The 16,043-nt window shown below is 34.2% G+C and overlaps 1 protein-coding gene across 2 annotated transcripts in view; it reads left to right on the plus strand.

The window, feature by feature from the left end:
• LOC150084913 (poly [ADP-ribose] polymerase tankyrase-like) overlaps nucleotides 1-16,043 on the plus strand; it is a 1,170,388-nt gene that overhangs the window by 47,342 nt on the left and 1,107,003 nt on the right. The window lies entirely within an intron of this gene.

Raw genomic sequence — 16,043 nt, forward strand, 5'->3', positions numbered from 1 at the left:
ACTTAAATTATTTTTTCCTTCCAGGAAGAACTTAGTACAAATTGAATCCATGCATTTTCAAATTCATTAAAGTTGATTTGTATTAATGCATGAAATGAAAAAAAAAAAAAATAAAATAAAATCTTAAAAACAAAAATTGATGTATTGATACATCAATTTTTGATGTATTAGCAATAAATTATATTTATTGTACTTAATTAAATATTACATTAGATTTCTGATTTTTTCTAGTTAATTAAAGATTAGATTAGATTTCCGAAGGTATAGGTTATTAATTTTTATGCAGTTTTTCATATATAATAAAGATGCAACATTGTCTTGAACAATGCTTTGAAAATAGTAATCCCTGAGCAAATAGTTTTACATACATTCTGTGCAATGTATCTATTTATTATTGATTTTAAAGTTGATTTTTAAGAAAAATAAAGCAGAAATTGCCATTTTTGTGTGTTAGAAAAGTGCAGAAAAATTTATTTGTACCAAATGTTTCTTTTGAAATAATTTTCAGTGATATTCATTATAATTCAGTTCTGACCAATTTCAATTGGTTATTAATTGTTTTACAAAGCCAAGGGATTGTTGTGTTGGGGGACATTAGTTAATGCAGTGTAGCAAATCTATATTTGCCTTATTTTGGAAGAAGATTGAAGTAGTCAGTCAATTGTATTAATTAGTTAGAGGATTTAATTGTGCTCAATGTCAATGGATTTTATCAGTTAGCAAAATGTGTTTAATCTCCAGATTTAGAAATTGAGTGTAGTAATGAAAACAGTTTTTCAGTTGTGTATATTGAACATGCAGACTTGCATATTAATTTTGGATCATTAGCGACAGGCATTGAAGCGTATGATTACAATTAAAAGGGGTAATTTTAGACACATTGACATTTGAACATTAAAAAAAAAAGTACATGATAATGCTATTTTAATAACTCATGGTGCTGCAGAATGATACATGTACAAAGGGTACTAGGAAAGTTTTGCAATACAGCTTTGTTTATTTAATTTTTTCAAAGTAATTTCCTCTACATTCAATACACCTCTCCATCCTCCGAAACCAATCTTTAAACCAGTTCTGCCAAGTTTCACTAGGGAGTAAAGCACACTCGTTGTCCCAAGCCCGTAGAAGGTCCTCATCACTGGAAAACCGCCTCCCTTTTAGCTTCATTTTCACATGCAGGAACAGTGCAAAGTCGCAGGGAGCAAGGTCTGGACTGTAGTGAGGGTGCTCGAGAAGTTTCAGTCCTGTCGTCAAATATTCGGTGCAGGCTTTGGCGTGGTGAGCTGGAGCATTATCGTGATGGAGGTACCAGGTGTCCATTCTTGACTTTGGCCGCAGGTTCTTCATAGATCCAATGACTTTAGGCAGGCATTGTTCAGTATACCACTTAGCTGTGACTGTCTTCTGCGTGTCCAAAACGACACGTTCCACAATTCCACTCGATTTGAAAAATACAGCTATCATTTTCTTCTTTACAGATCGGGATTTTCTGACAATTACGGGTGTGTCGTCATCATCAAAGACCCAAACTTTGTTTTGAGCCTTGGTCGGCAGATCGTAATAGTACAGCCAAGTCTCGTCACCTGTCACGATGTTGTTCACATACCGAGATTGTCCCTTATCAAACTTTTTTAACATCTCCCGGCACCAAGTAACACGTCGTGTCATCTGCTCTTCAGTCAGTTGATGCGGCACCCAGAGAGAACAAAGTTTCTTCACGTGCAATGATCTTGCAGAATCGAACGAATTGCTGGTGCATTTAGGCCCAAAGTATCCTCTATCTGTTGGTAGGTCACTCGCCTGTTTTCGTCAAGCATTTTCCTCACAGCAGTAACGTTTTCCTCCGTAACTGACGTTCGTGGCCTTCCCGGCCTCTCAGAATCCTCCAGAGTGAAATTTCCCCTTTGGAATTCTCTATACCACCTGAATATCGTTGTACGATGTGGACAATCATCATCTAGTGCAAGAGTCATTTCTTCTAAGCACTGGTCTATGGTTAAACCACGCACGAAATTATACCGCAAAACTGTCCTTATCTCATTTCGTGACCACGATGCCATCGCAAGCACTTTACACTCTCACTACTAATGAATAACTGAGCCCATCGACTTGGCACGGCGGCTACTATGCACGTATAAACATGTCTCAACATTCAGCAACAAGCAGCTTCCTGTGATTCATTGTTGCGTCATATTGCAAAACTTTCCTAGTACCCTTTGTATATTACTGTTGATTACTTAATTTTAGCAATGAAAAAATTTTGGTCAGAATTAAATTAATTTCTAAATAATTAAATTAATTTTATAAATTTCCTATCAGTTTTATCTAATTCCACATGAACAATGTTATAAGAATCACCATTAACATATTGACACAGTAATATTTAAAATAGGTTAATTAAAGATTAGATTATATAGATTTATGTGGGGATAGATTTATACATTGAATCATTTAAATTATAGTATATTGTAAGGATGTTCTGTTTAGTTTTTTCTAGATATACAACAGTTTTTGTTCTAATGATATTATTTCTTTAAAAAGTGAGGCACCTGATTTCCACTATTACTTTTACTATATGATTCTAAATTTGGATATATGGTTATTGTAGAGTTGGTTGGACACTGTTGGGGGGCAGAGTTATCATTTTACATCTATAAGATGATGGTACGACAGCATTTGGAATTTTGTACTGAGGTCTGGAGGCTGCACTAAAAAAAAAAAAAAAAAAAAAAAAAACTAATTATAGAGAGGGTTTACAAAGGGTAATCAGATTGGTAAAGAGTGCTAATTAATGTTCATGTGTAGAGCAGCCGAGAAGGCATGCATGGCCTGCAAAGCCTGGCACCTAGATATTCTTGGGTTAAGGTTAGGAGTAACTTTTTTACATCTTTTTTTTTTTCCACGTTTGTATGAGATGATACAATCATCCATAGGAACTTGGGAACCATTCTAGTGGCATCACATTATTCTCTTTAAACCATATCATTGCTCTTTATGGCAGGGAGCATTGCTCTCTTGAAATGTGTGTGGCCCTTTATCTTAAAATTTCATCATTGTTAGCATTGTCTAGAACATAGTAGAACAAGCCAGTCATTGTACAGCCTATAAAAATCAGATTGCAAAGTTCAGTGTCACACCATTAAAACTTCTCAATGCATGTGTATGGAAGCATTCTCCTAGGTGTTACTATATCCAGATTCTTCCATTAGATTGTGGCAATGTAAGTCATGATTCATTACTCTGCAGAATACATTTTCACTCTTCCAGTGTTCAGTTTCTTTGAGTACAGCACCATTTTAACTATTGCTGAATATTGACTTTTGTGATCTTTTTGTTTGTGTGCTGTACCTTGGCCATGAAAACCATCCTGATATAATAACCTGTGTATGATAATTATGCTAGCCATTTGTGCTATATGCTCCTGGACATATTGAGTAATAATTGCTTAACTTTCAACAGTGACTAGGATGCAAAAACTAATTTTAACATCACATACTTAGGTTTCAGGAAATCTTTTGATACTTTCCTGAAACCTAAGAAAAGTATCAAAAGTAAATTCATATGTTACAGCAGTCTTATGCTGTAACATATGAAATTCAAAAGGAGATGAGAAAATTGAGTGAAAAATGGTCAGCCCCTTTTGCAGTTCAGTTTTCTCATCTCCTTTTGAATTTCATATGTTTCACACATTCATCCACAGAAACTTCAGAACAATTGAAATCTGAAATTTACATTTACAAACTTAATTAGATGCATTATGTAGTTTCAATTTATATCACTACAGTATATAATACCCTCTACATTGTTAGCATAACCTGCATTTCACATATTATGCATTATCGTATGGTGTCCTGATACATTTGACAACATAAGTGTGTATATTTATAGTCGTCATAAAATAAATTTCATGGTGTTTTGAGACCTTATATTTCAATATCTGCATTTTGGAAAGAGTTAATTTTAAAATATTTCTGTATTACTCTATTGAATATATTAGACATGTATTCAATGTTAGATTTGCATAGTACGAGTTTGTGCCACCAGGTGTAGGATGACTTTAATACCATTTTCAGATGGTAAGGGCAATCTCGTTGCCCTTCTCTGTACTTGTTCCAGAAGCTCTACATCCCTCCTAAAATGAGGCCTTCACACCTGTATGCAATATTCAAGATGTGGCCTGACCATTGGCTTATACAATGGTATAATCACCTCATTATCTCTGCTAGCAAAATTCCTGTATATCATTAGCAAATCCCCATTCCAAGAGCTTCCCTGGTTCATGTCTGCACTGCTCAAAGAACTTCATGTCTGACTGCACAATTACCTCAAGGTCTTTTTCATTCTCCACCTCCCTGAGTGTAGTACCACACAGTTGGTACGTTAATCTGGGATTACTGTAGCCATATGCAGTACTTTGCATTTTTCAATGTTAAACTTCAGTTGCCATTTCTCAGCTCATCTGCCTAATTTTTCTAGATCCTGCTGCAGTAACATACTGCCACCCTCCCAATCTTTGTATTGTCTGCACAGTTGGACATTTAAGTCTGATATGTGCCTTCATCAATATCTTTGATAAATATAGAAAAGGACATTGGGCCTGAACACTGGGGCACTCCACTAATAACATTAGTCCACGAAGAGCAGTGTCTATTAATAATCACTCTGTCTTCTTCCACTCAGTCATCCCTTTTTCTATAGCAGTAACTTGCCCTTAATGCCACACTGCTCCAATTTGTACAGCAGTCATTTATGTGCAACTGTATTAAAAGCTTTCCTGAAATCCAAATATATGATATCAAAGTTATGTTTTACATCCTGTTTCTTTGTTACTGCATTATATTATCCAATCAAACTGGTCAGACAAGATCTCCCCTTAATAAAAGCTAATGCCGTGACTGAAGTATAATTCCACTCTGGTCTAGATGGTCCTGCGTTACTTCTTTAACCAGTGACTCTATTAAGGCTTTACTCTTAAGTCTTTGCTTCTGTTTTTTGCATTCTTTGCTAGAGATTTCTTGTAATCTGCCTAGCTTGCTAATCTCCTTTGTGACTTTATTACAGACTAACTTATATGTACCACAGGCACGTGGTAATTTATATGCATCTCATGGATTTTTCTTCTCTGCTACAAGTCTCATCAAATTCATCTAACCTCTCTATAGGTGTAAGCCTTGAACAGTAATTCTTAATATGAAAAGCTTCTAAGATTACTTCCCTGAATGCTTAGATTTTGTTGTTGGTCCCATTATGCAGAATTTAAAAACTATCAGACCACTGTACTCACCCTTGCAAAAGTGTTTGCCTTTGACAATAGTTTTATCTAAGAAAATCCCACATTGGCGTAAGTAAATTATTCTTTATTCTGGCATGATACTTGGGTAAGAAGAACAAATAATACCTTTAGAAACAGTGGTTTTGTTGTCCCAAAAAAAAAAAAAAAAAAAAACGTTTTTTTTTTCTTTCTGAATACCTTACTTTCAACACACATTTATAAGAATCAATAGAAATTGAAGCAGAAATCATGATTCCTGGGAAAAATTGATTGTATACAATAATGACATTTACATTTGGATGAACTGGTACATTTTGTGTATCAGCATGGATTTTTTATGACTATTATTTTTTATTTAAAAATAATCAGTGGTGCAGATTGAAATGAAAAAGACTGTTGAGCAAATATTAAATTTTATACTGACAGCTGTAACAAATATTTTTAAAATTTAAGAGGTGTGGTTGACTCCATGCTTCTGGGTTAAATTACATAGAATAAATCATTAATTTGTATCTTATTGTCGCTCACAGATTCAAGAAGCATCAATATTGTAGACATAAAATAGCATATGGCAGGAAGGTTTGAACTGTATTGTCTTAGGTTTTAAGCTTGGAGTAGCCACAGATGGTGTAATTCTGTGATCAGCAACTTGTGACTCAGTGGCTGTTGGGTGAATGCCATCATAGTTTGGTTGATCTTCTCAATTTACTATGGGGGGGGGGACTTCAAATGGAATTGTTAAAAATAAAAATATTTGGCTGACATAAAATATCAAAATACACAATGTGTACCGCAGTGTTTTTAAAGTGCCCTCAGTGAACTTTATGTAAGGAAAATGTGGAAGCATAAAATTCTAAGCCCTGTGCAAACAATTCCTTGGCAAATAAAATAAAAAATTAGCTTTAGATATCTCGTTAATGTAATATAAATCTGTAAGAAACCTCTGTGGATAAAGTTAATAATAAAGAAAAATCCTTTTTAATTCTCATTTTTCTGTTCAGTATTGTCAGCTTATTTTTGTTTTTAACTAATAGTTCTTAAGTGAAATTGAATTTTTTTCTTAAATTTCAAGTTTTTTAAAAAATTTCATATTCAAAATAAATGTCTCTTTGAATATTAAAATAACATTTGTTTATCAATTTTTAAATCAGTTCATCTTGAACTGTTTGTTTCATAACAAATGTTTAAGAAAATGAGATTTAATTTTGAACATTTTGTTTGATTTATTTAATACATTTGTATTCAATCATGGCTGACAGATTTATTGTCAGCCATGAGAGAAACAAAAAAAGAAGCCTAATCCTGGGTTTTCATTTATACAGTAAACTGGATGAAATCTAGCAATCTCCAGGGATTGAGAAGTGCTGGATTTTAAAATTTTCCAGATTTTAGAGAAGTATACCTAGTGGTTGAGCAGTCTAGAGAAGCACCTTTCAATAAATTTTAAAACACAAACTGAACTTTATTCAATTCCTACTATTAGTTCACACTCTCCCTATATATATTTATATATCTTGTTCAAATTTTCAATCGTTAATAAAATACTTTTTATTCATCCACTCAAGTACAAATAAATTTTTTTAAACTTGTAGTGGATGACACCTGATGTTAATACAGTTTTTTCGAATATTAATTCATTAATTAAATTTAATTAATTAATTTTAGTTTTATATGGGAGAAAAAAATTTCTCTTATATAAGATATTTAGCAGGATATAAATTTAGGAATAAATACCGTCAGTGGCGAAGCGTGTAGATCGCTGGAAAAAAATTTCTTTTTCAGATTCTTTTTTCATTCTGGGTTCTAGTCTGAGTCAAGGAGGGAACAAAATGGAAAATGAAACATGTGAATAAAAATAATAGTCCAACACCATATATAGAAAGGAAAATGTAAAATTGCAAGGAAATTCGCTTTCTATTTTGCCACTTAATATTGTGATTCTGTCATATGTATATACATATTTATATTAATTGTAATTATTTAATAAAAAGTAACTAAAATAAAATTCTTTGTTGACCTAAGTAGGAATTGCTTTAAAAAATTTTTTTTTTATATTACTTGTTTATATTTGTAAACATTTGACTATTTTATCCTTTCATTTGTTTTTATGGACATCAGTATTTTTTATTATTTTTTTTTTTATGAAGACCCCAAACACGAAGTATCAAAACCTATAGTACTTAGTACCGTGCGTGGGTTGAAGGAGAAGTATGTGGGGTGGGGGGGGAATGCCGGAAACTTTGCTCTAGAGACTAAACATGGGTTTCACCACTTCAAGCCTCCAATAAGCAAAGTTGTGGTATTTCACCGGTTGATGAAAGTCATCTACCACTTGGATTTTTAAACTGCATGAGATAATGCAATGGTCTGAATTGTCACAGCAGTACAGACGTGCCTTTTGTAAAGAGTTGCCCTGGTATTGCACTACTTTCAAAGATATCTTTAGCAATATTACAACTTTGAAAACTGATTTTGTATACTGCATGACAGCTCACACTGAACTCCTTCTTGACAAATATTTTGTCTCGAGTTATTGCTGAAGACCACTTATCTAATGAGAGCCAGTTGGTCCCAAAATAGGTTATCATAGCATTTCCATCTTTAAACAAATGGCCAATTAATCTTTGGAGAGGTCATCTGTTTGAAAGTATGCAATATCAGGGCTGCTTGTTGTAAAGACAGGTTTGTTCTGTTGTAAGAATTAAGACCATTGCATTATCTATGCAAAAACAGATTAAGGGAAAGGTGGTTCTGCAAAGCAACCTTTTAAGAAAAATGTCATTCATTTTTGCATGGTTCTCTCTTGAAACTCAATTTGATATGAGTGCTCGATTACTTTAATATTTCCATTTGGTAAAATGTTATTTATTTTTTGTAAAGTGTGCCAGATTTTACAGAGTTTATTGTAATCGAATCATAAGAGAGTACTGAAAGTATGCTGAATTGCTTGGAATTAAAAATATGGATATAGAACTGAGTTTTACAGTTGTGGATAGATGAATTCCAGAAATTTTCAGCTAAAAAAAAAAAAAAGTAGTAATCCTCAAAATATTCTTTGTTAGGTGACATTCCAACAATTTTTCTTTTATTGAGGAAACTGCATGAGATCGTTTTGTCAACATTTGGTTCAAGCTATCATAAAGCAAACATTTTCACTAATGAAATTTGTTTAATTTATTATGAAATAGGTTAACATCAGAAAACCTCGACTGCCCTTTTACTGAAAGGAGTTAAAAAAAAATTAGAAAATATAATGAACAAAAATCCAATTTAGATGTTTATATTATATTATTGGATATTTCGCTCATTCTAAAATCCATCATATTTAGCAGCTGTATATTGACCACTGGTATAGAACTTGTTCTATACGAAATTAATAACTGCTTCGATCATGTTTTCTAGGTAGGCATACATTAGTTTTATGGATGCTTTTAATTAATGATATGTATTTTACATTTGTACAGAGTCGAGATTATTTTTACGTAGTTGAAGAAAAGCGTGTATTTTCTCTTCAGATTTTTATTTTTTTAATTTTTAATTTTTTTATTGACAGTTGATTTAGATTCATCTTACCAGATGAGCACATTATGTCAGAGTGGGTATACGAGCTTGGAGATGAATGCCCTTAGTATTTTTGTATGGTTTGTGAAGTACTTGGAGTTGACTAATTAGATTTGCATGAACTACTTTGATATGAAAATATTGGTCATGTGGTTGAAACCGCTAAGTTTATCGTCCCATATTTGCCTTACCAGACTATTGATACAAAAATACAAATTGTTTTGTTTAAGCCAGAATGATCTTCATCCTGCTGACATAAAGATAGTGATCATTCAGATATAAACGGAATGGACCTCTGCGACGAGTTGAAAAATTTCCGTTTTTAAATAAAATAATTTGTAGAATAAAAAAAAAAAAATACCTCAGTATGATACTTAGAACACTTCTGTATGATACTCTCCAGAAATTAAAATGAACAAAAGATTAACGCACAAGATTAGAGTAAAAAATCAATTGAAAACAATTTCTCTTATTCTTCTACAGTATTGATATCAACATAGAACGTATTGAGCGTCATAGCTCTGTTATATATTATTAAATAAAATTTTCTGTTTATACTCAGTGATGACTACACAGTCAGAGGGGTTCACAAAATAGATAATACAAGAAACAGCACCATACTTAGCAGTCATGGGCTTCGAACTCCGGTCATTCAAGGCACGTGTTCTTATACACCTTCGTGCTTAACTACTTGAATACTTTTTGTTGTACCTATTGAGAAAATTTTATTACGAGAAGCTCTTCGATTCATCGACAAAATATGAGCAATATCTTCCTAAATATAATTGGTGACGCCATGTATTTTACTGATGTTAGCATTTAACGGTTGCTTGCTAGTGATGAAAGAAGTTTTTCAACCAGTTCAAACTAATTAAATCTGCCTTTGGTGTGCAATGACAGATGAGAGCCTGTCATTGCGAATTGAAAATGAGATTGCCAATAAGCTCAACCTCACATCGACAGTGATGCATTTTTCTGAGATAAAAGTTCAAATTAATTTTATTTAGTTTTTAAAATTGATGTATTGTCTGTTTTTTCTTGTCAGTTTCACAAGAAACAAAACTCCATATATGTCGGCTAAATGTAGTTATTTTCAAATAATTATAATGTAGTGTTAAAGTAATATCTTTATTGCCAAATAAATCTTTATTTCCCGGAGATATATTTATTTAACTTATTTTAAAATGAAAAATTAGCATGTTTCCTTGTCTTACACCAAAAAATATATTTTTATATTTTTTGGTGTAAGACAGCAGTAGAACTAATCATGCTGGTTGATGTTTACCCTAGGGCCAACCCTGCCTGCATGGGAATGTATGTGGTTTTTTTCTACGTCATTCATGAGAAATTCCAGAGCAAAATTTTTTTTCGAATTAAAGCAACTGATTTTGCTTAAATGTGATAAAAAGAAAACAAAAGTTGCTTGCATCTGTCTTTGATCGGAGGTACAGTTTATGACCGTACATCTTCGATTATCTACGTTTATGCACAAAACGCAGACCGACCTGTACTGGAGCTTATATTGCTCGTTTTGGTTGTATAGCAGTAGTCATCATCATCATCACCACCACCATCATCATAATAATAATATATATGTATAGTTAAACTGCTATGCAGTGGCATAGCAACCGCTATGCTACTGCTTGTGACCACAACATATGTAAACAAAGGCGCCTCCGTAGCCAGGTGGGAAGGAGCAGCAGTGCGTAGCACACGCTTCTTGATAAGACCGGGATTCGAGTCCGTCACCACCAAATACGGAGGATGCGGAAAGGTCAGGGAATGACCACCGCATATTCCCGGAGCAATATGGCCTTAGTTGCTAATGCTCCTAAAAACCAATCAACAACAATGTAAACAAAATTACTATATATATACAGTATATATTATGCTGATTTGACTGTTGTAGTAATATAAGAATATTTTAGAATTTATGGGTTTAGGAGGAATGGTTTCAGTACAGTGTACCCCCTCAGTGTAAAGAACTGTGGTGTCAGGACTTCCTACGAAATTTTTTACAGGAGAAACAAGGCTGACACCTGGTTATGAAAATATGGCGAATACGTAGAACGTATAGGATCCGCACTCAGACCAGTGCTAAACAGCTGTAGTGAGTGGGGGTAGTAAAATAAAATAAACTTTTAGAGAATAGCAGATTAAAATGCCAATAATGGCAGTTTTTTATACTGCACAGTGAGTTAAGTAAAAATGAATGTAATAATATGAGGTTAAATAAATTACAACTACTGTAATAGCATAGAAAAGATAGAAAAAAATAAATAAGTAATCATAAACCAAGATACATATGTTATCTAGAAGCTACAGCATGACCATGGTTTATGGAAGCACAAAGTATTTCGATTAGACAGACAGATAGTTCAGTGAAAGTTCCTGCAAATTTTTACAAAATAATTTTATTTTAAATCAGTGTTTCCTGTTTGGAAACCAATTGTCTCCAAGACCTTAATTTGTTCTCTGCGATGACTTTATGGTAGATTTTTCGCTTCTCCTTGTAATCTTTCTTGAGAGCATTAACTTCAGGATCAGGCCAGTGCCTGCATCGTTGAAAGGCTCTCCGTGCCACATACGATGTTTTCTGAGATTGGTAAGTTCCTGTGTCCACAGGAGTATGAGGAGTGTGCACTTTCTTTCGTTTGGCAGCATATTCAGTGGCTTTGAAAAGGGATGACTGTACATAACAAGCATATTCAGCTGCAGAGAGGTTAAGGTTTGGAGTTGTTGCTTTGAAGTTAAGGTTCAGATATGCTCTAAATTTAGCCCAATTAATGTTTCGGATTGAGAATCTTCTAAGGTCCTCCAGATTGTTGCCATTGTTCTTTGGTGCTGCAGCTGTGATAGTGAAGGAGATGGCATGGTGGTGTATAAGGTAATGGTCAGGCCATGCCTTAGTACTGCGTACAGGTCTGGAGGCCTCATTTTAGGAAGGATGTAGATTTGCTTGAGCGTCTGCAGAGAAGGACAACAAGATTGGTGAGGGGAATGAAGGGATCCTCTTACCAAGAGAGGCTTAAAGTTCTGCAAATTGCAGTGGCTGGAGACTAGGCACCTGTGTTCTGATCTGATTGAGGTGTATAAGGCCTTGAACTCTGATGGGATCCTTACAGTTGTTCAGATTACGAACCTATGAAGGCATAAATTCAAATTAAGAAAAGACGGATGTAGAATAGATGTGCGGAAATTTGCCTTTAGCCAGCGGGTGGTTAATTGCTGGAACAAACTTCCATCTATCGTTGTGGAAGTTGATAGGTTAAATAAATGTAAGGAGGAACTGGACAGGCATTTGGAGGGAGTGGTGTGATTTTTTTTTTTTTTTTTGTCTGATGCTGCATAAGCTCATACACTTGCTTTCTTGCATCACATGCCACTACTGCTATTACCTTGCGGTTCTTTACATTGAGGAAGGTGCATTAGTGTCTCACGGTTCTGAAACCGTTACTATTCGCCCTCCTGAACCCATAAATTCTAAAATTTATAAAAAAATCTTACATTACTATAGCAGCTGAAGGACTAATTTCTGTATTACGCTCTTCTCTGTATGTGCAGATATGCACCATCTTGTGGCTTTGGAATATCGCAATACTGTATATAACTATGTATATGCGTTGTTAAAGTACATAAATTCAAGTTGAGGAAAGACAGTTGTAGAATAGATGTGCGGAAATTTGCCTTTAGCCAGCTAGTAGTTGATTGTAGGAACATACTTCCATCTGTCGTGGTTGATAGCTTAAATAAATTCAAGGAGGAACTGGACAAACTTTTAGAGGGAAATGGATGTGAAATGGCTTTTTTTTTTTTGGCTGATGCTACACAAGCTTGCTTTCTTACATCACACACCTCTACTACTATAGTCTACATCTAAAATTTAATCCCCAGGCTTGCTGATATATAACACACAATTCTAATGGAAGGTATGTGATTGCATACCTTCTAATGGAACTGCCATTAGAAGGTATGCAATCACATACCTTCTAATGATTGTTTTAATGTTTATTAACTTTTAAGCAGAATTTTTAATGCACATGTTGTAAATATATTGAAGCCTCTATATTGTAAATATATAGATGTACAAAATTTAAAATAGAAAAGTTACCAAAGTAAAAATTTTGCCGAACTTGTACTGTCTGGCTACACGAAATACTTTGTGTTTCCATAAACCATGTTCATGTTGTGGCTTGTGATAAGATGTGTACCATAATGATTATATATTTATTTTTTTTGTCTTTTCTTTGTTAAATGTAATTAATTTAACCTAATATTATTATATTAATTTTTATTAACTCACTGTGCATTATAAAAATAAAAAGCTATTATTATTTAAATATTGTTTACTTAACCTACAATTCTCTAAAATTGTATTTTATTATGTATATAAACTTGCAAAAGCAATGTTGTTTTTTTTTTTTTTTTTCTGAACTGGCCGGCCGTAGTCTAGTGATTTGCGTGCGTGGATAAAAATAAGGACGTTGCGAATTTGAGACTGCACACTACGATAATTGCACAGACGATTGAAATTTGTAATGCCAGAAAAATCCTTGTAATTAGGAAATAATGTTAAGTGGGGTTGTTTGGAGGAAAAAAAAAAAATCTGTGCAATCACGATGATAATATAAACTCTTGCCTCGTCCATTATGTGAATAAACAACAATTTATTTTTTACTTCGGTAATTTTGGATGTAGAGCAATAGAAGAATACAATGCACCTGGAAAGGTCCAGGTATGACATTTTCAGGATAAGTTAAAATTGAATTTAGATTTTCTCTTCTAAGTAAGAAAGAAAAATCAGGTGCATGTTTCATGAAACCTTTTCGCTTTTACTCCATTGAAAACAATTTGTGGAATTGATACTGATATCAATATCAGTTTACTAATATGGATTTTGTTCGTCCGCATGTGCTCCATCGTACGCTGCTTGAACTTCACCAAAGACCAAATATGTGGTCCTTACAGCAGAACTCTGATATATGAAAATATGAAAAAAAAAAAAAAAAAAGTAAGATGTAAGGAAGATGTTTCCGTAGAAGGCTCCGTTTTTCCGTCAGTGATTGACTTATCAACAACGCCACCACTCACTTTGTATTAAATTAAACCATTTTAAATTAAATTAAAATGGTTCAAATACTCAATGAGATTAAGGGAGTTTTACTTGATTTTCTGCAATGTTAAAGAATTAGAACAAGCTAATATCTTAACGTAGACCGAGTCTGTTAAAACGTTACCACCTTTTTGTGGGATTGATTGGAGAATAGCTACATTTAATATCACCATTAATATTTATGAATGAAGTCAAACTTAATACTTCATCTGCAGTTAGGAAAAAGGTATTAAAAGTGATGTATCCACAGCATCAAAGAGGAGTTAATACCCATATAAATTATATCAGTTATATTTATTAATTAAGCACTTTTACTGTAGAAAAGTTAACATAAGATTTGCTTCATCTTGTTTAGTTCCTTAATTTTTTTTTTTTTTTATGAAACCGCCAAAACGAAAGGTATTAGAACCTATAGGGTGGCCGTAATTAAAATATCGCTATTCAGAGCTCTCTGTAACTAAGTAATACGTGGAACGCCACCAAAATTAATAAGTAAACTATTCAAGGCACGGGGAGAAGGATCCCATGAAAAACAAACCTTAATGAAATTACAAATTTTTTATTTGTGCTCTTTGCAAAAAAACAAAAACTGAATTGCACTAAAGTTTTAAATCCAAACTAAAAAATAAAATGCCTAAGAGAGCAGAAAATTTGCATAAATCTGACTTAATTTTCCCAGCAGCAGAGAGCTATAAAGACACAACGCGAACATCGCAAGCATATTCTGTAAGTTTACTGTTAACAATGCGTCTCTGCTTGACGCACTTTAATTGCAAAGTTCTACGTTAATGGACACAATACAGCCATTCTGTATGAATTTAGATGCTGTAAGAACTTAGGTCAGGGTCGTTTTTCAGCTGTGGTAGTTAAAGGATGATTAACAAATTTGAAGAAACTGGGTCCTTTGTTGTCCTGGAAGAGGAAGGAAGCCTGTTTCATCTTAGCTAGCAGAGGAAGTTGCAACGGCTATCGTCGACCGATTCGTAGATACAGCTGCTAGAACTAGTAACAGCGCACAGGGAGTAGTGAGGCAATTGGATGTCACATATTCCATTGTGTGGAAGATTCTTCAGAAACTAATCCACTATCATCCATACAAGAGCAGTTGCCAGCAGCAGGTGCAAAGAGATGATCCTGAAAAACGAATGGCATTTGTTCTAACGATTTTGGCCAGAATGAAAGTGGACGATGCCTGGCCATGGAACATTTTTTGGGGTGATGAGGCCCATTTTTATCTCAATGGGACTGGCAAATATGGGCTTCAGAAGCACCGCATGTTATTCAGCAAAACCCATTCCACTCGCCGGAAATCACCGTCTGGTGTGGTGTGACTTCAAATTGCATCCTAGGGCTATACTTTTTCGAGGAATTGAATCCAGCAGGAGCAGCCACCTGTTCCGTTACAACAGCACAAAGATATCACATGCTGAGCAGTTTCATTATTCCTCAACTGCAGCAAAGAGGATGCCTGGATGAGACAATTTTTATGTAAAATGGAGCTCCTCATATCGCACGACCAGTACAGCAGCTTCAGGCACCACTTTACTGAAGAAAAAGTCATTAATCGTTTGTTTCCCATTGCATGGCCGTCATGTTTTGCCTGACTCACACCGTGTGATTTTTGGCTGTGAAGTCACCTCAAGGCCAACATCTATTGAGGAAGTGTCCCTAACCTGGCTGTGTTAAAGGACAACGTAATGCAGCATGTACGGAACATTACTCCAGAGATGTTGCATTCTGTGGTCGAGCACATTGCATCGAATGCAATTTCTGGTCCAAAACAATGGTAATAACATCGAAAAAACCAACTCAACCATCGGGAGTAAACTGTGAGTGAGTTTGGAGCTGTGAAACCATTTCCTCTGGCAGTTTAGTTGTTTCTGTTTTTTTGTAAAGGGCACAAATAAAAATTTGTAATTTCATTAAGGTTTGTCTTAGTTATTTATTTGTTGGTACTTTGTCACGTCTTTCCTCTTGTACAGCGCTATGTTATCCCTTATCGGCAGATTTTGGAACTTTTTTTTTTTTCACGGGATCCTTCTCCCTATGCCTTGAATAGTTTACTTACTAATTTTGGTAGCGTTTCGCTTATTACTT

The sequence above is a fragment of the Mastigoproctus giganteus genome, chromosome 6 (genome assembly GCF_048544385.1).
Source record: "Mastigoproctus giganteus isolate SK-2022 chromosome 6, ASM4854438v1, whole genome shotgun sequence".
In the NCBI taxonomy this organism is placed as follows: domain Eukaryota; kingdom Metazoa; phylum Arthropoda; class Arachnida; order Uropygi; family Thelyphonidae; genus Mastigoproctus; species Mastigoproctus giganteus.